We start from the raw sequence: 24,511 nt of genomic DNA, 5'->3' as shown, positions 1-24,511 counted from the left end.
AGGTTCCTGCTCTGCAGGAAAACAGGTCAAATCCAAATGAAACTTTTCCATCAGTGGTAAAATGTAGAAACTATACATGGGCATCAAGAATGACATTTTTCAGAAAACAAGTGAAAATCATGGAGGCATCAAGGTTGGAAGAGAGCTTTAAGATGATCCAGTGCAATGGTCAAACGTGCCTTGACATTCTCAGTTAGATTTAGCATTATACTATCAGAGTGTGAGATCAGCACTGGCCACAAAATATGAAAAGAAGGAGTACGAATCCATTATTATATACACAGCCTCATGGCTTTTGGGGGTGTTCATATTTATTAAACTCTAGGTGTCCTAAATCCTTTTCCTCATACGCTCACCACAGAAAGTAAAGAGACTGTAAATTACACAGAAAATGTTTGGGGTCTCCTTTTGTTTAGCAAAATTGTCAAAATTACTCTCAATGCCAAAATACCAGCATGCTTGCATTTCCTGCCCATTTCATTTCATAATGAATTTCATTTCATTAATATGGTGGAGCCAAAAGTACTGTTGTGAGTAGGCTGTTGTTCAGTAAGATCTACAGAATGACATTAACATCAAAACACACTTTCTCAAGCCTGCTTTGGGACTTTTCATCTCCCCACTTTTCACTCTTGCATGGATGTTTTGGCCCCTAAATTATTACTTTTTAAATGGAGAAAATCTGGTCTACAACTCATGCCATATGAAGCTACTCTCTTCTGCAGTGCAGTTTGCACTTCTGCACTTGTTTCAAAGCTGTCCCTTTCCTCTCCAGCACATCTCCTTCCCCTCTGATGTAATCTCCCTTCACTACATAATACTAGACAACCCAGGAAAATGATGAAGGACACAGTCTGACGTGCCTCCGCATAAGTGAATTTTGATTTATGCACTTGATTAAAAAAGTATGCAAATCTAGACAAATCTAGAACATCTGTCAGACAGAAAATCAGCTGATAATGATCATTATCCATTATCCATCCATCTGGTGGCCATAATTAAAATTTGGTTATCTAAAAATATATCCTTTATTACCATAATATTTACCATTAAGGGTTTTTACCTTTGTTTTTTTCTATCAACACTGCACTAGCACAGCATGTTCTCGAAGTATATTTGAAAGATGAGGGACTACTCCAAGAGGCTTAGAACTGACATTGCAAAATCTAAGTCCATTTATAGGTCCATATAACCAAAAACTTAAGCTCAACTCCCAACATATGACAGACATTATTCAAAGTAGTTTGCAGCTATACTTGAGAGAAATGCCATTTTGTTCATTAATGTTCTAAGGGATTTCTTCAATTTCATTTCTGAGGCTCTCTTTTATCAGTATTTTCTAAGGCCTACATCCAAATAAGGATACAGAATTTCTCTGCTTTTCATATGTTTCTACCTTTACATTTTTTAACACATTCATTGGAAAATATCTACCTTTCTGGCATCTCCGTGCATCTGTTAAGCACAGTATTATTCATGCCTCTTCACAGAGTAAACAATAATTACAGTGTGCACAGCAACTATTTTTCTCAAATCCACTCCTCCTCCTCCTGCTGCCAACATCTTCTTCTGCTTCACTGAACCCATTTTGCTCCAGCCTTATCCAAGACAAAGATAATGTTGCCATGTTGCCAATGCCTGTGTGCAGTTGCTTCTTTGAGTTTCCAAATTACTGTTGTCATTTTTCTCCCGTGTGACTGCTCACCAGACTAATGGTGCACAGTTCCAAAAGAGCAGTGCCAGATTTCCAAATCACAAAGTTCTGCACTACCCCGGTTCCCTTTTTGCCATAAATATAAGGCAACTGGGCAGGGATGGAGGCTGTCTGCAGAGGGTCAATAGCAGGAAGGCAGGTGCATGTCCCAGAAGGGCTCATCTACCAGTGGAGACTGAAGGCTATGCTGGCATCCCAGATAGCACTTCATCACCAGGACTAACTTTGCAGGTCATTGTTGGGCCAAGACAGTGTTAAGGAGGTTTTGGGAGTATTAATCCTCTCATATGTGCCTCTGAAATGCCTGCAGGATCACCCAGAATGCACAACAGATGACTCAGGTGTGCGTGGGGGAAGGAAATGCTCTGCTTGTGAAAACTCACTACAGCCAAAAGCAAAACTCAATTAATGATGTATCAGATATTTAGGTAAATGTCCCCAGACAAAACAATGGCAAGTAAACTACAAGTGGCATTTTCTCTAAAAGACAGCTAGTTTGTTAATCTTTGAGTCTTCTTTTGCTGACAGCATAGCCAGCCCTTTGGGGGGAAATGATTCAGAATCTGGTGACAATTTCTTTAAATAAATGACAGGAAAAGAGCAAATAATTCTCCTGAACCAGTTTGTGTTGAGAATCAAGGGAAATAATGCTTCAAGGTGCTCAGTTGTAGCAGGTGCCACAGTCCACATTTAATGTCAGTGTTCCTCACTCTTATCTGTTAGAAAACAGATAAATCACCACCTTAAATGTTTGTGAAACCTAATTTTGCTTCTGATCTTTCTACTGTCTAACACAGACAAAACACCAGATTTGTTCTGCTTGGAGGGACAAACTATTCCTCAATAAATATCAAAAGGTTCCCAGCATTGGCACTGTGGCAACTCCACTCCATGCAGGAGCCTGAAAGACCAAACACATTACTCCTTGCTATTCAGGCACTTTTGTCAAAAACTTAAGAATAGTCTCTGCCTGTGCTATCAGAGAAAGCTACATTTCCTGAACAATGTTTGTTGTGAATGCCCTTTAGCAGAAAAAAACTGGAAAGCATGAAATCCTCTCACAAAACAGATGAAAAATTCAATAGCCAAGTAGTACTTTCAGAACCAGAGTGACTGTTTCTGTGTCTTGTGGGTCTCTCACAGTGAGATGCATTTCAGCATCTCAATATATTCAGAAAAAACTTTAGTCCTTCAAGTGGTGTTTAGTTTGTCTTTATTTACTTGTAATGAGTCTTCTCCGTGTACCTCTACCCCAAAAGCCTGTAGGTTCAAAACTTTCTAAGTAAGGAGAACAGAAAACATATTGAATGAAGTGCTTCCCACTGTGCAACTGAGATGGAAACCACAACTTCTTGCTTCCAGTTGCCACATTTTCACATCCACTTCTGCTGCAGCTGCATCCTCATGTCTTTGTCTCCTCTTACCAAAGGTCTCAAAATAGGAACATTCGCATTATCCATGCTCACGTAATCATTATGCTTTATCCTGAGGCGTTTCTGGACCACAGAAAAGGAAAAAAAAAACCACCTAGGAACATCCATGCTTTTAAGGAAGACAGTCTAGAGATTACGATGATGACTAAAAGTAACCTGGGCACTCGCATAAATTTTGTGAGAAAAATTTCTCTTATGTGATTTTTCACATCAGGAACATCTGTTACACACTGGCAACCCTACTGCTGGGAAGCACACAGAAAGATAAGCAAGTGTTCTTTACCAATGCATCTTTACCATATATATATCCAAAGACAGGGGTCTCCATTTTATTTAGGGCTCAGGACAAGAAATCACACATTTCTGGGTATGCAGAAGCAATATAGCTAACTATATGAATATTAGAAGTGATCCACTAAGGAAAAACAGGTATTTTGTTACTTTTCAGGTTTTTTAATGTATCACTAAACTAGAAAAAAGAGTCATTTTTATTATTTCATGTAAAAAGATGGTTTGGGTTTCCTGTACAGAGTTGGCTTTTCTAAGAAAAATGTTCTCAGAAAATTGTTTTAGTTTTTGTTTTTTTTGTCCCTATGCAGGGAAACTGCTTATATCCCATCTCAGTAAATCTACAGTGAAGAAGCATGTCCTTCTACATATGTTTCAGTCTTTCTGTTACGGCCCATATAGGACGTGGTATTTTTGGGATGATATTTCAAAGTTTGGTACATTGTATAACAGGTTTTCCCTCTTGGTTCTTTGCAGTGTACATGGCTGTATAGACATTTTACACAAAGGTCTTATGATTTACTTCTGCTCTGGGTACATGACCTGCTCTACACTCTTGCACCAGAAGCAACATCCTTATCAATAGTGTGCAAAAACATCTTCCATACATGATCTTCTTAATACCAAGATGGTCAGACTGGGATATCATGATGGCACCATTCCTCCATTTCCTGCTCTCAGAAGTACCAAATGAATACCCAAGATCTTGATCCTTTTGTTCAGAAGTCCATAATTTTAGGGCACAGAATCTGAAAAACTTAGCCAAAGCTGTAGGACTCTTTTTTCCTCAGAATGGAACTTTGAAACTTTCAGTTGAATTTTCTGATCACTTCCATAAAGCCAATATTACACTCATGGAAAAAACAAGTAGGGAAAAAAGGCAACATAAGATTGATCCTGCTGCTTTTAAGCTTCTGGAGAATGTGCAGATACCAATGGTGCAGTTCACCCTCTACAAACATGTGCAGAGGAGAAAGCTTGACTGTGAGCTGCATTTGACCACTGAGTATGCAAAGTGCTCTGATGCACAGGAGAACACACTACAGAACTAATAGCACTTCTAAATAATGGCACAATTTTCTCATTGTGAAAGAAATAAGGGAGAGAGGAGAAGGGGTCATGATACTGACAACTGAATCAGAAGTTATCTGCAGTGAGTAATAAATGAAGTGACATTAGCTGAAGGCAGTCGATACCAGGGAACCAAGCATGTCACTCTCCAAATGCCTGTGAGTGACCAAGAGCAATGACAGACATAAACGTTAGTCAACTTCATGGGAAACACAGTTCAATCCTAGCTCATCGGCCATGCTGGAAAGAAATCAAACGCATCCCCTACTATGGAATGAGAAATGAAGCTCAGTGGTAACAAATCAACTGACCAACCTAATTCTTCCTCTTATATTTCGTCCATTCATGCCCACAGAGTTTTCATTTCCTGTTGCAAATGCACACACCAGTTTCTGAGTTCAGCCACACAATTCCAACCTGCTATAAATCCTTTCTTAGAATTTGCATCAGGCCTGAAATTAAGAAAATTTTGCCCACTTTCAGGAATATATATGAGGATTAATTTCAGAATTAGAAATAATTTTTACAGCTAATCTTGCCATGCAGAGTCCCTGCAACTACAACATTGCAGTTCAATTTTATTTATAATCTTTTGTACTTTCAAAGGCACACAAGGAAATGAGTATACCCCAACCTCTCCAATCTCCTTTCTCCTCAGCCATTTGACTGGGAATTCCTTAGGGAAGCATCAAATAAGTTTTTCCCTCTGCTTTGATATCTGCTGCCCCCGCATCCCACAAACACTTCTGTAACACAGACAAGTCTTCTACATAAACCAGCATATGTATGTCAATCTGTATTCTTCGTTAGAAGCAGCGAGGGATTTGGTTCTTTACTTGCCAGCTCTGTGGAAGAAAACTATTCTGACAAAACCACTGGGAAAACTGAGGCAAGCAAAGAGCTTGAGGCATACTGGAGTACACTTACACAATGCACTCCAGTAAAGGAATCAGCCCAGTGACATGTAAAATGTTTTTGTGAGAAGATGAATTTAGAATTTAGCAAATATATGGGAATGTAACAATTCCATGCACGAAACCAACATGGCTGTGTACCCAAAGTCTCTCACTGGGGAAGGCCCAAGTCTCCTTGAGATCTTACTGACATAAATGAGGGATGTTTCCATCTGGCTCAGAGTGAATCCAAGTGTACCAGTACGTACAGCATGTTCCCAGGAAGGGAAGTTCTTGTGGAAGTGCTTACAGAAGAGGAGTTGTGGAGCAAGAAGAATTTCCTGGTAGCAACATGAGGGCACAAAGGGTTGAAAGCTGGGAGCACAAGACTGACAGAGAAGTAAAAACCACAGGGAGCTTTAACTGTGCTTCTGTGTAGAGAAGAGAGATCACCTGAGGGTCTGTGTGAGACAAAGAAATTACACAGGAAGCTAAAGGGACATGGAAAGAAAGGAGGGCTCTGGAACTTTACTGAGGAAGAGGAACGAAATTAGTAGTGAGGAGTTTCTTTGGAAGGCAAGCAAGATGGGAGGAAGAGGCTTGTTCAGTTCTAAGGAACAATGCAGGAGACTAGCTCTGGTGCAGGATGAGCAGAGATATGGGCGCAATGGAGACCCTACACTTAGCAGCAAACAGGCTAGGTAAAAGTATAACAGGTTTGTTTGGATTTTTAACTTAAAAATGTTTACTACACCAAGGATCTTTCTTCTCAGGGTTTTTTTGAGGGGGATAAATTATTGTGTTAATTTGACATATGCTACAACACCTTGGCCACCAAATATGTAGTACTTGTGACAACCTTTACAGACTGATAATGTTTGGAGCCCTCAAAAGAATAAGCAGCTCCAATAAGAGCTTCTGTGCAGATGTGCATTCTCTTTGCCCTGCAGGCAGCACCATTCCTAGGAGAAAAGTTCCTGTTATTTCATATTAAGACCTCCAGAGTGTCCCTAGGAGGAAGAAGTGGGTTTGTTGAAAGGGTTACCTTTCCATTATGAAATTGGTGAGGGACAGAAGCTTGTGCTTCTTTCCACTTTCCAGCAGTTGGGTGGTAACAGACTGGAAGCAAGCAGGAATTGCAGTGTGAATAGCTGCAGGCACCTTGCTAAGATCCTAAGCCTTCAAAGCATGGGACCGAGACCATTTCCACTAAAAAGCAAGGACAAGCTCTTAGAAGTACTTTATTGATTTAGCTATGCAAATAAAACCTGATATTTTATTTTGTCACAGCCAAGTAACATTCTATAATTATATATAAAGTCAGATTAATTTTATTTAATTTGTGTGATTATTCATTTTTCACACCTAGAAGCTGTATTTTTTTAGCCTGGCTCAGACCAGACCATCCCATCCTCTTCATGGACTTCTTCCCTGCTTATCTCAGTTTCACTTGACTGATGTGGAAATACTTGGGTTTAGCCAGTTTTGCAGTCACTCCCCCCAGCATTTCTTCACCTGAGCACAGGAGAGGATACTCTTTGCCTTACAGTTTATGTCTGATGAACACTTTGGAAAAGCTAAAGCCCAACAAAATTCATACACCATAAACCTTCCTATTTAAGTTTTTAATTTCTGCATTCTGGTTTCATAGTGCAAGCACACACAAGGAGGAGTCACAATTTCCAGAACAAGAATTACTCATAGCTGTCTGTTCTAATAAAAAAAAAAAAAAAAAAAAAAAACCAAAACAAAACAAAAAAACCCCAAACAAACAAACAAACAAAAAAAAACCCACAAAAAACCCCAACCAAACAAAAAAACACCAAACACGGCAAAAATCCCAACACAAACCAAACCCAACAAAAATGAAGTGAAATTTAGTATTAAATTGCTACTTACTCATAGAGGACTGGAAACAGCATTTAAAACAATGTAAGCTTAAATCTATTATTTATTGAGTAGTAAAAGTACTAACATACTAATAAAGGCTAATTTCATTTTCTTTACCATGGAAAGCTGCAAGAAAGCCTGCTTGTCTTTGTCATAAACAAGTCTGTAAATCTAATACTCCAAGTTTTTTATTATTCTGCCTGACAGGCAAAGCAGTTGATAACTTCAGCTATTTCAGTAGTGCTTATTGTTGATGGGAACATCTCTACCACCCTTTTCAGCAAGTATCAGTCTGAGAGCCACTCGAGTATCTTGCAAACATCACCCCAACATTTCTCTCAAACACGGTTCTTGGAGTCTCAGTGCTCTTTGCTTTTGCCATGAAGCTCTGCATAACTATTTCCCCCCAAATTATTAATCTATTTCTTACTTCAATTGTGTCTCATACTCCTCAAATGATCTGAGCTTCCTGAACTAATTTACCGGCTCATCCAAGAATGCTCCTGGAAATCCAATCTAAAAAACCTCATTTGGCATTCTTCACTGAATAGGATGGTGGAAAGAAAATACTATTTGCTCAATTCAGTAAATGTTTAAATAGTTAATAAAATATTATTTTATTAACTCAGTTCAAGGACAGTAAAAGGTCTTTGATTTTGCTTATATAAGTGAACTATTGCAGGATAATTCTATAAAGCTATCTCTACTGGTCTACCCAAAGGTTTTTCCAATTACATTTTTCTAACTAATAAAAGATAATTTCTTTCCCTAAGAATTTTTTCTTAGACCACCACAGGTGCTGCAAAATTCTGCAAAATCATTCTGGTTCAATTTGTCCTCAGGGGAAGATGAACCAACAGAGAAGAGAACACTGTGTTTTTCAGATTTAATCTGGTGACTGTTAAAGTGAGCCCAGGCAGGAAACAGCCATTTGGCAAGTGAAGTCTAATACAAGGAAAATGGAGCTAACCTCCAACTGCAAGTCAACCTGGTGCCCTGAAACAACCTTTAATGAATTACTTAAGTTTCCTACTGCTCTCCTTGACATGTCAGTGGCTTTAACACTCACAAAGATGAAAAATCAATAGGACATATGGATACATTTTGAGAAGTTATATGACTTTGCTGCACTGTCTTCAACAATTGCATTTTAAATGAGGACCCTCAGTTCCTTGCTCGGTATGTTCCATTTATACTATATTATACTTTACCATATTTTTTTTTTTTTGCTTCAGCAAAAGTATTTCTTCAATATTCAATGAATAATCCTTCATTTTAATTTCATTCTCTAGCATACATCATGCTTGCTCTAATACAATTTCACTGAGGTCACAGTTTACCTGTTCAATCTTCGCAGTGGTCCTATTTACTGATTTTGATGAAATTACAGCTAGGAAAATTTGCCCCCTCTCATGGTGACTCACCAAGAAAATAGACTGAGATTTAAGAAATCCGTCTTCTTTTAGGCTTATAATTTAAGTTAGATAATGACCTTGATTCACAAGACTTTCTCAATTATATTTACAATAGACTTTAAATTGCAAGTTAAAAAATAAATTCAATCAATTACAATTCACTGAGACATATCCTGATAGCACAGGTTTACAATTTGACCCTGCAGTTCCCCACATATTTCACCTAATTGCAAGGCTTGTGTTGCTTCCACTGAAATTTGATAATACAGCCAGGACACAGTACTAGGAACAAGCGCTTTGACATTCAAGAGCGGATCACTGAGTCAGATTTGTCCCAGTGAGATTTGGTGATTAGAGTTATCTCCAGGGGAAAGGACACCTGATGATGCCGTCTCTGGTTACCTGTGCACCAGAAAAATCTGTGACTGCACCATGGGCAGAGACCACAGGGTATTTACACCCACAGGCTCAAAGGATCAGAATAACAAAACCCTCAGATTAAATCCTCTTCCAGAAGATTCAGACTGAGGGAAAAGCTTTTTCCACAGAATAAGGAATATAGGGGCATAAGTATTTGAGAGCATCTTAAATTTTCTGGAAACAAGCCAGCTAAGTACTGATCCACTGAGTATCACCAATGAAAGAAATTAAATAAATCAAAAGTCCACAATTCCACAATCTCTTGAGGAGTAATGAAGGAAAGAAATAGGCTATATGATTATCCATAAAGCACATTAAGAATTTTCCCCTTAAAACTTATTTTGGATTAATTTTATGCTTCAGGTGAAGGGTTCATCTGCAGTGCTATACTTGCTTCCCCCTTCCTACTTTTAGATGATTCTGTTTCCTCTGCTGAAAGGATATCATCGATCACAGCAATTTATAAACCTCCCTGACTTTCATGCTGTTTCAGAGTGTCCCTTTTTCTTAGGAGAATACGTCTAATAGGTAAAATTCATAGTAGCTACAAGCCTAAACAAGTCAGTAAAATACACATGGGATTAATTTGGTTTAATTTCTTTAGCCTTTCAATATACTTCTATTTTATGAACATATGAATCATCTCTATTACACTCTAATGATCTTAGCCTGGGACACTAAACCAGCCTTCCTATCTTAGGCCTTCACAGTTATAGACCCTTTTTCATAAAAAGAAGACATATTTCAATCAAAATTCTACTAAAATGCTAAGGAAATTATTTTATGGACTCAGCAAGCTTACTTGGCAATTGAGAAAAATTATTGTCTCTCAAAAAATCTAAGCCATAAAAGCAAATCCCTACCTCCAATTATTATAGCCTATCTGTTTTTCAAGAACAAGAACCACAAAACAGACCTTTCCAGGGCATGTATGAGAGTGGCAGGCAGGTCATTTCCACACAGCTGAATTAATGTATTTTAAATTAATTCAATTAAAAATATCTCTAATTAAGGCAGATGGCTTTCAAAGAACCCTTTCCATTTTGATAAATGATCCTTCAATAAACATGCCCAGCTATTGAAACACCTGGATTAAGTGCTTTAAATAGGGACCAAAAAAAGGTGTATTTATATCTCAATTGATAAGGAGGCTATGAAAATCACCAGTACATATAGGATGATTTAAAAGATGACAGTAGAAGGTTAAAGTGTGCTTTTTATAAATTATTTGAATGAAATACTCAGACTTTCAATACTGAAAGAGGATCTAGTATAAAAACTTCGAGCAGGGCCTATTGTAACAGGACAAGAGATAATGGTTTTAAACTGAAGGAAATTGATTTAGATTAGACATAAGAATGTTTTTTTTTACAGGAGGTGGTAAAACACTGGCACAGGTTTCCCAGAGAGATGGTGGATGCCCCATCACTCAAAACTTTCAATGTCAGGTTGGATGGGACTCTGAATAACCTGATCCTGTTGCTGGTGTCCCTACCATCGGCAGGGGGGTTGGACTAAATGACCCCTGAAGATCCCTCCCAACCCAAACCATTCTATGTGAATGATTCTAAGTACGGCTGGACCCTTAAGCTATTTTAGCTTGGATACCATGATCCACAGAACATTTTTTAAACTTTCTTAATCTGCATGGGCCATTGACCCATGGGCTCTCATGGGCTTAAGGAAAGTGAAGGAATGAAACCCAAAATATAAACAAGCAATCAAGTCTTGTTCCTGTTTGTCATACAAACAACATTGAGTGGAAGTTCCACATACTGAATCCTTTGGATTTAAAAGTTTAACAATCAGCTTGCTTTCTCCTCATCTTTTTAGTTTTAATTTAACATTCAGCCTGCTATATTCTGAGTGAGAGGTGGGTGATTTTGACATGTTAGAGCAATGCCATTCTTTCACAAGAGAAGCAGAAGTAACAAGCAAGGTCTGTCTAAGCAAACATTGCTTCCCTTTGGAGCAGAATTGGATAGGATTTTCATCTGGAAAGCTCAGAGGAAAAGGTTAATCTGCATTTCCACTCTGTAGGGATGGTACCATGTAATTCCTGAATCAATTTTAATAAAACTTTTTCACCAGGTCTAGGAAAGACACAGATCTCTGACTGCTCCTGAAGAGTTACTTGCCAGTATTCAGGGACTGGCACAGGGTGGGAGGACAGTGAGCTTGAGTTGCTATGGATATGGCCACTACTTAAATCACCAGGTTCTTTGACCCTTCTGAAAATTTTCACTTTGTGGTTTCATCCCTGTAAGCCCACAAACATAACTTGGTCTGGAAAGAGCCCATACACAGCCTCAGTAATACAGCACATTTCCTAGAAGGTTAGAAGGCAAGGAAATTCCAGACCTTGGCTTTATCAGAGGAGGTTTGTTCCTTTGTGCTCTCATCCAGCACTGAGACAAGACCAGTCAAACCCTGACAGCCACAGAGGTCATGCAGGCAATGGGACATCCTTCACCTCAACTCCTCCTCTTACCCTGAAAGAGACAGCATCAGCCCTGCCTCCCATCTTGCTACCCTGCCATGGCAGCAAATGCCTTCTCTCCTCTTTCTCTGTGCTCCAGCAGCAAACCCACATGCTCACAGACATGCTCTCTCCATGCATGGCAAGGAAGTGCCAGTGTCCCCCACTCACCCAGCCTCTCCCACCCTGCCCCACAGAAGGACCACAGCAAAATTCTCCACCATCCCTGCAAAGGCTCTTCCCCAGGCAGCACCAGAGGTGAATCTCCCCACAGAAAGACACAAGAATGAGCAACACAACCTGCAGAGGGGGAGTCACACGTGCCATTTGGAGTTACTCACACCCGCCATTTCAATCCCTTGTTGAAGACACTCTGCTGCAGGGGGATGAGGAACACAAAAGGACCCATTTCCCCTTGTATAAAGATTACTGCTCAGCACTGACATCCTGTAGCCTTTAGATTTTATGTTTAACTGGAAATAACAACCCCCTGGCAAACTCCTAAGGTTTTGCAGCCTCCACAACATTTGGTCAGAGCATGTATCTACCTGTGTAATGTGTGAATTCAGGAACTGCAGAATGCTTAGAAACAATTTTTCCCCATCTGCTAAGCTAATGACCTCTCCTAAAACGCCTATGAGCTCTGAACATTTCCTTTTCTAGTTTTTTCAGCATAATCATATTACAGTCTGACACTCGACAGTGTAAATTAATGTCTTCTTTGATTTTTTTATTTTCCATGCAGATTCCTCAGAAGTCTTTTTTTTTCTATTTTATCTTATTAAGCACAGAAAGAGAAAAAAGGCAAAAAACAGACATTATCTCTGAGCGAATCTTTCTGCAAGCTGATACATCTGTTTCTAGATAGATTGAAACCAACACCAAGACCATTTTAGAGGACATTCTCTGCAAACATGTGTCTTTCCCAGAAACACACAGACCTAAGTGCATTCCTTAATGGAAATTCCATAGGAGGGTTTCTTGGGGTTTTTTTTTTGTGGAAGTATGGGTTGAACATTTAAAAAGAAAACCTGGAAGTGATACTGACAAGTGTAGATCATTGAGGGATTATGCTGATGTTGTAGTACCCAAAATATTTACCCCTTGGTTCATATACTGGGATTTGTAGCCATGATAATTTTATGAAAAATCCTTTGCCATGATTTTTCTCCTGAGAAGCCTCAGAGGAAAAGAAAAACAATAATTTGCTGCTGTGGAATGCAACAGGTGCATCTTTGATTGGTCTCATGTGATTGTTTCTAATTAATGGCCAATCACAGTCCAGCTGTCTCAGACTGTCTGGTCAGTTATAATATTTTATTATCATTCCATTCCTTTCCTTTCAAGCCTTCTGATGAAATCCTTTCTTCTGTTCTTTTAGTATAGTTTTAATATAATATATATATCATAAAGTAATAAATCAGCCTTCTGAAACATGGAGCCAAGATTCTCGTCTCTTCCCTCATCCTAGGAGCCCTGTGAACACCACCACAGGGATTTATTACTGTATTAAGACCTATATATTAAAAAGGTCAAAAATATGAAGATGCTTGTCATGGTCTCCCATTGACTGCATACCCTTAGAGGTGGTGGATTCTCTTCTTCTAATCTTCACTCAGCATTGGAGATGAGTAGAGCCTACATCTCCTCTCTAGAGCCTTGCATGAACCGGGATGGAAAACTGCAGATAGGGAGATTTCAAGGGACTCTTTTTGCAGATGACCTCTTGTTCTTGAAGAGCTAGCAAAGATTACAGGCATGGTAACATTTTTCTCTGCTCTTCTCTGCTGCATCGTTATGTATCACTTTAAAATGAGCAGCTGAAAGGTTTATTTCTAACTTGTGTTTTTCTTTTAAAAAATGCAGAAATAGTTCTGCATTGTCTTGACTGCAGATGAACAGGCACAACCTTTCACTGAAAAGCCCCTGTATGCTAGTCTCTTTTTAAAACCATGGATCACATTCTGTTCCTTACAACATCAACCAAACCACTTCAGCTTTGTTCAATGAAATGGAGGTTTAGGAGAGCACTGTCAGAAAATAAATCCCTGCGGATACCCCCTCCACAAAATTCCTGCTCATGTATGCTGACAGAGGGGAAAAAGTAAGAGCAAGATTTGTTCCTGCCTGAGAAGTTTCAGCACTTCTCCCTCAACTGCAGTCCCTCACATTTGTGATGACTGCGTGAAGGCCAAGGACAAGCAAAACCAGCTATTCTTGCTCAGTTCAGGGCTGTTTGTGTCCAATACTCCATCTCAGATTCCGCATGGTCACAGAGCTCCAGAAACCTGGCTCTGATACAGATGTCTCTGCAGGGCTGACCTGACAGTCTGCATTTTAGGGCCAAATAAATGGTTTCACCCAATGAATCCCTGTTCCCCTCTGAAGGAGGAAAAGATGCACCCACAGAGAAACTGAACTCATTTCTGTACTTCTCAGCAGGGAACTCCCTAAAGCACTGGTAGTCACAGCCAAAGAAAATAATTTTAACATATAATATGGATGTTTTTTGGCTTTTAATCTAACACATTTATTATACCAAACAACAAGCTAGCTCTAGCATTTCAAAGGGGAGCCTAAAAAAGACAAATATGACACCCACAGTGTGCAAAACCCAGCAGAAGGAGAACACTGGCAAAGCTACGAACATTTAAATAAAGGGGAACTTCTCTGTTTGCTTAGTCTGTTCAAGGCAGTAAAGAAACAAACACAGCTCATTAACTAAAGTTCTTTAGGAAAGGCAGATGCTAATGAAACCCTGTCAAAATGTTTTAAAAACAGCTCAAAAAGATACAGAATACAATACAGCAAATGAGAGCATAAGAAAAAAGCTACTTACAGGACAGCAAAAAGAGGAGGCTGATGAATACCAGAAACACCCAGAAACAACTGGAAAGTGATCTCAATGTCTGTCTTCTCAGCTGACTACAGCAAAACACCAAGGGAAAGCTGAACTGTTGCCAAGAAGGAAGATAAACTTGCATACATTTGAAATAAACGAACAGATGACAAATTCCCATACAGAGAGCATGCCATACAGGTAGACTTCTGGACTTCAGCCTTTTCATTCAGGGCACTTCTGGTACAAGAGTAAATCCTTAACAACAGTGCCATTACAGGAATTCTCCATCCTCTCATAATGGATAATGTGATGCTCACACACAGCCCAGCTGGGGTAATGCAATGGCAACAGCACCATTAGCCCTTTTCCCAAGCTGTTGTCATCCTTCCATTCCCCTCCCTTCAGTAATTCATGCCTGCTATAAGCAGGGAAACATCAAATTGTGAATGTTATCTCAAGCTAAAATGCTGCCTTGTTCCAAATCTGTTGCTCACCTGAAGACCAAACCCCTTGCTTTTACTACATTACTGGACAAATTGTTAGTACAGTCAGTGCTTTGAACCACAGGCTTAGCCCAAAATGCTCTCTTTGCACACATGCCCTTTCAAACCTGACATTTTGTGTATTGATTTTGGCTGCTTTATAGGTACCTAAGTGCTGAGGAGAGGCAGAAAACACCATGCACATACAAAAGGTCTGCTGATAGGTTCTCTCTATTCTACTTTGAAGAACAAAAGCACATATATTACACATCTTTGCAGCTCTTTAGGGATTCTACCAGCTAAAGGATAGATTTTTCTGAACAGTTACTGCAGCTTCCAAAACTGTGACTTAGAAACCAAACTTTCACACTTTGAAGTTTAGGAAGTGGTTTGGTGCCAGATAAAATAATGATCTAAGAGCTTCCTAATATGCAGCAGAACACTTTAATGAAAGTTTGCCCATTACATATGCAAGGACAGGTTATTTGCTGTAAACCCAGATGAACTTTGTTGGTCTTGCAGCATTGAGTACATTCAGAGACTCCCAAACAACATACTTGGGTTGTGTAAAGTCCACTCTGACACGTCATCATTTATGAAATCGCTTTTGCATTTCAAGAAATTTATTTTTCAGGTATTACTTCTGAGACTCTTACTTGCTGACTTTTTCTACAATAAGAAGTTCTATTTATTAATTTGTTAACATATGGACAAAGTATTCTGAACTTGAATTTAGTGCATTTGAGAAGCTCAGTTAAGTCTTTTTAAAGGCCAAATTTTTTAAATTTTTGACAAAATCAAAATTAGACCATGAAACATTAATGGATTGATGAATGTTCTTAGGTTTATGAGACACATATAAAGGCATTTCAGCTTATTTGTAAAATGCATTTATTTTGTATTATTAGATGTGGACATTCCTACACTGATGTCTGAGGAGATACATCATCCAATTTTGTTTATTTCTGAATACTCTTGCCATAGCCATTAAGGTGAGATAACTAGGGATGAAAAGAAGTTCTCTGAATTTCATTGGATATGAAATTGTTTAGGGTTATCCTAAAACTAATAAACCCAGACCTTTGTCTAAAGTGAATAAAGGAGCAGCTAAGCCCAGTGCAAGTAGTCATTTGCAAAGTGAAACCTTTTGTGGACTGCTGTGATGAAGGCCCACTACTGTCCCTGTAACTGATAGTGCCTTTTTTTCTCATTTCACACACCACAATTCTTCACAGCATCTGGGGGTGGATTTTCTACATTCTTCAGCCAAGAACATGTCTATGTATGAGAGGTGCTGTGTCACCTTTGCTTGAGGTAGCAGATCTGCTAAGTACAGAGAAGCCAAACTGCAGAACTGGATGACAGCGTTTTTTCTCCCAAGCTGGATGCTTCAGAAAAGTACTTCAGTCTACAAATTTCATATATGAAGGGAGAGCCACCTGGAACTAACCATCAGGTAACACCTAGGAGAAGGGCCCACCTAGGGATCCCACTCATCACAGACTTGCCTTGCTCTGGTTGCCAGGCAGCACCTGCATCTACTCACTGCTCGCTTCAGCTGATAAAGAAATCATCACCTCTGCAATGACTCCTTCAAAGCACCAGGCATGGTTCATTCTTCCTTTTGAAAACATGCACAGAGGAATACCTTGGGATTTGAAGAAAAACTGCCTAGAGCTTTTGTCTCCCAGGCGAAAGCTTTGATCCCCAGGGAAGACATTAAGTTGAGCAACAGCACTTTCCACTGTGCAGAAGTATTGTAACTGAAATTATATTTTTTGGATGTCAACTCCAGTTTTGCTCTAGTCTTCACACTTCAACCACTAAAGCAATGCTTTTATTGAGTGAAAAAAAACCCCATGTCACAAAATTTGCGGGTCAGGACTGGCATTTGTCAGGCCACCGCTTGAAATACAAAGGAAAAATATTATTCTTGTAACCTAAAGAAACCTGCTTCTGTAATTTATGCAGTGACTATTTCTTATACAAGAAGAGTCCTTGGAACCAAACATTCATAACTGCCACTTTTCCAGCTGAGTACTGTAGTAACTGTGCTTGTTTTCTGCCCACAAGCCATGAATTCTTACCTGTCCTTTTGTTCAATTAGCTCCTAGCTAAAAACTGGAAGCTAAAAACTGTCTAAAGCACAGAGCTTTTAGAAAGGGTTAAACCAAACATGAGCAAAACCAAAACAAAATCAAACCAAAACACTGTATATTTATTTAAGTAAGACTTGACACTAATAACATTGGCTATGCAGCAAGGAACTGCTGAATGTTTCTCCGAAGGAATATTTTTCTTGTATTGCCAACATTACATTACCAAAATACTGACAAAGGACTAAAAAGGACCTCAACAAGACACTGTTCTCTTGGGGACAAGAGTGACAAAGCATCTTATGACATTTACATGCTTCTTGCAACTGGAAGTAAATGAGATTAATCACAACACAGACCTACTGATCTGATGACAGGACAGTTGTAATTGCCTCTCTTTGCATGCTATATTGACTCACCACACCTAATAGTTTGTTTTTCTAATCTCCCTGGGGGAAAGGTTGTTAGAATTTGTCCCTGCCAATGAGGAGTGACCACATCTATAAAGAAAGTAACTGCATTAAAAGAAAGTTGAAGAGTCAGTTGCCAATTCTTTATATTATGTGCATGTACCAAACTCAAACAGTGATTATTCACACTGGAGAGAGAGTTATTTGACAGTTTTAAAACAAGTATACTCAGGAAAAAAACCCTATGCCTCTTGCCAGCCTTTGGTAAAGTTTAAGTGCATGGCATACATTAGTTTCTAACTCTAGTTTCTGAGGAACACTGGAGTTAGAATTCTGAAAATACTAAAGGAGGTCAGTGTAAGCTCTTAGACACACACAGTTCAAGAGATAAAGAAACCACAAACACGTCCAAAATAAGCAGAAGTTATTTATGCCATTATTTTAGACCCTCTGGGCATCAATTTTTGTGTTTGTTATGTGACTCCTACAGTCACCCCAATTGCCAAACAATGACAAGCTGCACCAAGTTCAAGAGCTGGACCATCACACAGTGAGGCCTGAACTGATGACAACACATCTTTCATCACACGTCACAAAATGCCCTTTCTTTTGCTCCCCTCACCAAATAGAAAGCTGATTTGCCCAAGTTCTGAAAAGCCTTGCTTACATGGCTTTTTTGGAGAGAAGTTTTCAGACACATCTCAAGTTAATAACTGAATTTGAAGTTAATGAATTCTGCAATTGCTAAGGAAAACAATGAGGACCAATTTTAAACGTGGCATAACTGGAAGAAATGAAGTGACTTTTGACAGGCAAACTTATCATTCCACCTCTCTGTCAACCCAAGGCCCTGTGTTTTCTGGGAGAGACTCTTTGTTCTCCTTATTGTAAGCCAATCTTGCAATTTTCCTCTTCAAAGTAACATTTTTAGAGAAAAATGCAATACCAAGCACCCAACAGTGGCAAAAAAGTGTTCTTGTAATATACTTCAACACAATTTTAGAAACTCTACACTCATTAATCCACATAAGAAATTTGATCTTGCAGTCTCTTCAATTTTAGGAAAGAAAATAAATTCTGGAATTTTCCTAACATTATTTCAGATTTATTATTAAGTCATTATTTCAAACTACTCATAGGCACACTTTGGATGATGTCTTTGTATCTGACCATTCTATATGAATTCTGACTCTGCTGCTGAAGAAAAGCATGAGCTTGCTGAGCTCTTCTCAAAGTCAGCTGAGGAGGAGAAGGGAACAAGTAATATAATTAGGAAAAGTACAAAGTAGTTCAACTTTATTCTGTTTAGTCTTCTGAAAAAGAGCTCTGCATATAAAAATGAATTAGGGTCACTGCTTCTGGGACAACTAAAAAAAACCTATTTAAATCAAAGCAAGGAATCCTGCTTGACTTTGCTGAAGACTTTCTGAACAGATGGGGTGCATGAGACATGAAGAAAGGTCTGGGAGGAAGCAGACTCTGGTGGCTTCTCAGAGGCTACAATCCACTGATGCTTGCTTCAGAATTTCAACACCCATAAATGTAGGAATACACTAAAATGTCTGCATCCTGAAAAAACAGAAAAGAACAATCAACTCTTTCATGGTGAAAACAAGTTAACAAAACAGAGTTCTTCTGTTCAGATGGGAGTAAATGGATGAGGCAGTCAGGTAGAAACAGTAGCTTAAACTTCAGCATTGGTCATAACCATCTTCTTCTCCAAGCACATTTACAAGGCCACAGGGACAGGCTGGCATAGGTTTGAACCCTGGTACAGAATCAGTAAAGGTGTTGACTGGGTGTGAAACATGTTTTACACTTTTCTCATGCAAGAAGTCATTCAGTCTCTTGCCAATGACACCTGGTTTTGATGTATGTGGTTTAATTTTTTTTTCCCATCTGTCTTTTTGCCTAAATGAACATGTATCCACTGTCTTTGGCTCATTTCCTGCTCCTGCTCCCAGAAATTCCTCCACTTTATTTTGGACCCTGAATACAAGTTATTTGAACTTGCTTGAGGCTGGAACTCTAGACAGTATTATTTGTTCATTTGCTGAAGCAGAAAAACCCCTTCATTTTTGAGATACTAAAATACCTCAACTAAGTGTTGGTTGGAATTCTGTTCTGCCTTCCTGCTAATTACTGCTATGGCTTCTTGCCAGCCACCATTTTGAAAAGTCAAGTACCAGCTTCCAGATGAACAGCAATGTGAAAGACAACAAAGAATCATTCTAAATAAAATATATGGCAGCATGAAAGGAAAGCAAACATTTTCTTGCTGAGACAGCTGCCTAAAAGTCCTGGCTAAGCAACTCTCTTATGAAGACAAGGCAGGGTTTTGTCCACATCTCAAAACCAACACACTTTTCATCATTTCACCAAGGTTCTCTTGTGAAGAACAGCAGTGTTACTCTGCATTGCGTGTAGGTCTCTGAGAGCAGGACAGGAGGAGGTGACTGCGAAAGAGCCAGAAGCAGAGGATGTATCAAGGCTGGAAACTCACTGTTATAAAATCACAGAATAATTCAGGTTGGGAAAGACCTCAGGAGGTCATCTACTCCCACCTCCTACTCAAAGCAGAGTCAATAACTAATTCAGATCACATTTATCAGGGATTTGTCCTTTCAGCTATTGGGTACTTTCAAGGATAGAAACTCCACAACCTCTTGTGCCAGGGTTTCACTGTCATCATGAAGAAAAGGCTCCTTCTTACCTCAGGTCTGAATCTGTCCTCTTCTAGTTCATAAGCATAGTCTCTCATAACCATAGTCCCTTGCTCTGTTGCTGTGCAACTCTGTGAAGAGCCGGGCTCCACTTTCTCAGCAACATGAGAGAACAAGCCCCTCTTCCTCATCATCTCCTCAAGTGCTCCTCCCTGACCAACTCCTCCAGTTTATCAACATCCTTTTGGTAAGGCAGGAGCAAAACTGGACAGTATTCCATACGTGGTCTAATGAGTGCTGCCCAGGATATTGTTATGCTTTCCTTGGTGAGTAAAGTTTAGTTTACTGTGGGCAACGCACAGAGCAAGGTAAGATGGTTACAGTTATAAAGAGTTTTCAGGTTGAGCTGCTCAACCCAACAGGTGTGAAAAAGATGGGGAACTATCCACTGATACAGCAGGAATCTGTATTCTAAGAGTCTCCATGTTTTGGAAACTGGGCACGGTGACAGATTTCCAGTTTGGCTGTGAGACATACAGAACAGAGCATGTGGTACTCCAAATCAGGCAACAAAAATCAGCTTTTTTTATTCTCAATAGGGCTGGCACTGAGTCCGGTTTCCAGACGTTTTTCTTGTTGCATGTTTCTGTTGCTTAGAGGAACACAGCAAAAGCAGAAGGGGAAGCGCTTCCCCACAAAGAAAGAAGGAATCAGAGAAACAGAAGTAAAAACATGAAGAATGAGTCAATAATTAGTAAGTTACATCACCTTCCGTGTCACTTTTCTCCACTAAGGAACCAGCCATGGAAGCTCTCACTTTTATGCCAAACAATTCAGTGTTTGATTGTGCTGTCTGTTGTAGCTTTGGCTGGCATTTTCCAGTCTTATTTACACAGTTAGATGCAAAGCAACCCATTATAATGCTTGTTATTTATTAATAAATGTAGTGTTTGAAAGGACAGATGCTCTTGTTTACCATCCCCTCAGATATCAGTCAGTCTTCATATCATGCTCTACCTTATGCAAAGTCTGACTTCTTTTGTTCTTTATCTGCTTTTGATATTTAATTATTCAAACTGCTCGATGACTGCATTAGGGTCTGGTTTAGTTGTTTCTATATTTGGAAACTTTTCTTACAGCTCACTGATTGCACATTCATTTATTAATCTAATTAAAAGCCAATGGGAAATTTCAGTTTAAGAATTTGAACATTGGAGAAGCTGTGGCTTCTAAAAGATGCCCAGCACAGCTGCAGGGCACATACTTAATACAGTGGGGACATGACAAAGTTGACCTAGAGGACTGCTAATTACACTCACCTTCAACTCTGTGTACGTGCTCCATTTATGTGTGGTATTAAAGCCCACTTAATACCTAGCAAAAGACATCTCAAATACAAGAGAGGATAATGTAAAATCAATAAACTGAAGCATACTATACAATCAAATGCCATTTGAAATCCAAGTTGCAGCACAACACACCATTGTAGCGCACAGCTCCGGTACACATGAGCACTTGATTGCATGTCCAGTTTTCATAGCTGCATCCTTAAAACAATTTCTTTAGCACTCTGTACAACTGGGGCCATAAATACTTATTTCATCTTATTTTCTAATTTTGTCTTCCAAAATAGCAGTTGGAGGCTTAAGAGAGACTACCAGGCCACAGAAGGTCCAAATGGTCAATTTCTGTTCTTAACTCTGCAGAGTACTGAGTTCTGCTGATGTCTACAATTCTCTGCCTCTGCTGGGGAGAGGTAAAAGCTGTTTAGCAACTTAAAGGATCGAGCCCTATTAAATTAAAGAAATGTGAAAGAATTAATCAGAAAGGTTTATTTAATTGGGGAAATTTTTTTTTCTAACAGTAAGAGTTTTTCCTGCCATCTGATCTCATGCAACAGACTCAGTCATTCTTGCAGGGCTCTTTTGCTGCTGTGGTCTTGAACCCAGGCCCTCTGAGACCAACAGAGCAAAGATACAGCCAGTTATAAAAAACATGGTTCCCAGGATACCATCCTGCCTAAGGGCATCCATAGGAATATGACCCCGGGACTTTTGGCTGCTGCTGAGAAGCAGTAGCTGGGATACAGAGAAATTGGGGCATGATGCACAATAGCCTCTAACTCTACTGCACTTTTGGCCTTTGCCTCTTGACCTTCAACCCATCCTAATAATTTCCTCACTCTTTACCAACTTTTCTCTTTACCTTCCATCTTACTGATGCAGAATTCAAGATAATAAATAAGCATTGCAATCTTACTACTTTTTTGTGTCAACTACAACTTACTTGGCTTGAAGCAGAAATGCAGATTGTGGCAGGCAAAATGGAAACTACCTTTGCACAGACATAAGCAGTGTATGGAAAGAGGAGCACCTCTGTCCCTAATCCTGCAGAACCTAAGGAAGAAATGAAGCAGTGCTGCCAGCTGCACTGGTAAAAAGGCAAATGAGTGTTTGCAGCATAAGGACCCATGCAATACAAGGGTAAGCAAGCAGCATTTTGAAGGGTAATTCAATTTTAATCCCTGGTCAGAGATTTGCCACAGGCAGAGAAGGCGCTTCAGGCTTGCCACTGTCTGGAGTACAGCCACACAGACGCCAGTGTGTCAGTAAAACACCTGTTCTTCACGTGCCCTAGCAGAAGGCAGACACAAGCAGAGCCACATAGACACAGCAGAGCTCCAACCAGCTTTATCTCCTGGCCTGAGACCAGAAAGAGCCACAGACTCAAATGGGGCTGGGGAGGAAGTGTGGTGAAAATAATTTAATCTTTCCCACTATCTTGTAGGGCCTATTGTACTTGTTGGTCTCATGTAAAAGGGAGAGAGGAAAGAAATCTCCCCCAAACATCAGTATACAATCTTCTGTGGCTTGCAGTCACAAATCAGCAAATTCAGAGGCAGTGTCTGAGCAAGGCTACAGCTTATTTCCGTGCAGGTTATCACAGTGCACACAGGATTTTTAAAGCACAATTATAGCCTCTGACAGCCTGCCTAAAGGAGTGGAGTGGTCACCATGGTAACACCTGCAGCACATGGCAGTGAACACCTGATACCAATCAATCTTGAAAACATCTTTTTAAAGAAACAGCCTCCTGGAAAACTGCAGATGGAGATTTCTTTCTGAAACTATGAAGATGCTCTCTTATAACAAAAATTGAAGTTTTACCTTACCATCTTTTCATCTGACTCTCCTTCCGTACAATCCTATCCTGTATAAGTTTATGAAAGTGATAAAAAATAAAAAAGGCAATGGTGCTGTGTTGAGAAGAGTAACAAACACTGAAGTACAGCTGACATGTAAATGATACTTTGCATTTTTCCCCTAGAGCCTGAATTGTGGTTTCTGAGAATACAGCCATGCTCTGGTTGCTAAAACAAAATAGAAATATGCCTACTGTAGTGCCCCCCCACCTTCCCAGGACTACAGATTTCCCTCAAATGTTTAAAACCCCCAGAAATGCCATCAGTTTCTTTCTCCCCTTTTGCTTTCTAAATCCGCAATTCAATTTCATTGATTAGAGTTGTATTCCTTTGTGGGGGTAAAAGAAGAACAATATGTTTAAGGAAGTGATGTTTGCACTCAGTTTGGTACTGTGGGTTTCTGAAGCACATTCTGCCCTCCAGGCACATCCAGCAGCCAAAGAGCAGATATAGTTGCTAAAGTCTTTGTGGGTTTTTTTGGCAGGTTGTTTTTTTTATTCAGCTCAGTTCCAGCCCAACAGCCTTTGGGCTCTCTGTGCTGTGACTGCTCTTCTACCTCTTTCAACTCTCTGACACCTCCTCTTACCCCAGTAAGGACAAATAATCACAGAAAATAGCTCATGCACAAAGTTCAACAGCCTCAGCAGTATTTACAACATAGTCTTGTTTAATTATATCTCAAGTTATTGCTACTTTCATTATTTGAAACTCTGCTTCTTAATTTTCCTATGAAAAAGACTTTCTTTTTCAGATGGTTTCCATCTTTGTCATCTTCCATTTCCTCTACATTCACTTTTTCAAGTAATTCTGAGCTGTAATAATCCATTCTGACAGTGCCTCTCTGTGACTGAGTAAGATTTCAGAACAGGAGAGGCACTGAATCTGCAAATACCATTGACTGACAAAAGCTGGATATCCAACTGCTGTAGAACTGATAACAAATATGCACAGGAACTCTCTGAGCATCCTGGAGATGCGTGGAAAAACCACATGAGTCCAAGGAGGTAACAAGACATGCTTTCATAGGCCCACTGAAGTCACTAGAACAGAGCCCCCTCTGCCATGCCCTCCTCACTGCTGAGCAACCACAGCAGATTTTGTGCACAGGAACTGCTGCCACAGGGGGCTTGAGCTCATGTCTACACTGCACACAAAAGCTGATTAGGAAAATGCTTCCAAAACTTATTTCCAGACTTCTGCTTAACTCATCAGA

General features: G+C 39.6%; 1 protein-coding gene across 4 annotated transcripts in view; it reads right to left on the bottom strand.

The window, feature by feature from the left end:
• PKIB (cAMP-dependent protein kinase inhibitor beta) overlaps window positions 1-24,511 on the bottom strand; it is a 52,270-nt gene that overhangs the window by 6,252 nt on the left and 21,507 nt on the right. The window contains exon 1 of one of the 4 annotated variants that reach the window (XM_063151097.1): window positions 14,443-14,563. The exons of the other annotated variants lie outside the window; for them this stretch is intronic. The gene's annotated coding sequence lies outside the window, so the exon portion shown is untranslated. Of the gene's footprint in view, window positions 1-14,442; window positions 14,564-24,511 lie in introns of those variants that run through there. 4 annotated transcript variants of the gene reach the window in all.

This window comes from Melospiza melodia, chromosome 3, assembly GCF_035770615.1.
Source record: "Melospiza melodia melodia isolate bMelMel2 chromosome 3, bMelMel2.pri, whole genome shotgun sequence".
In the NCBI taxonomy this organism is placed as follows: Eukaryota; Metazoa; Chordata; class Aves; order Passeriformes; family Passerellidae; genus Melospiza; species Melospiza melodia.
The sequence above is the reverse complement of the archived record's forward strand: the minus strand, read 5'-3'. Positions and strand labels throughout refer to the sequence as shown.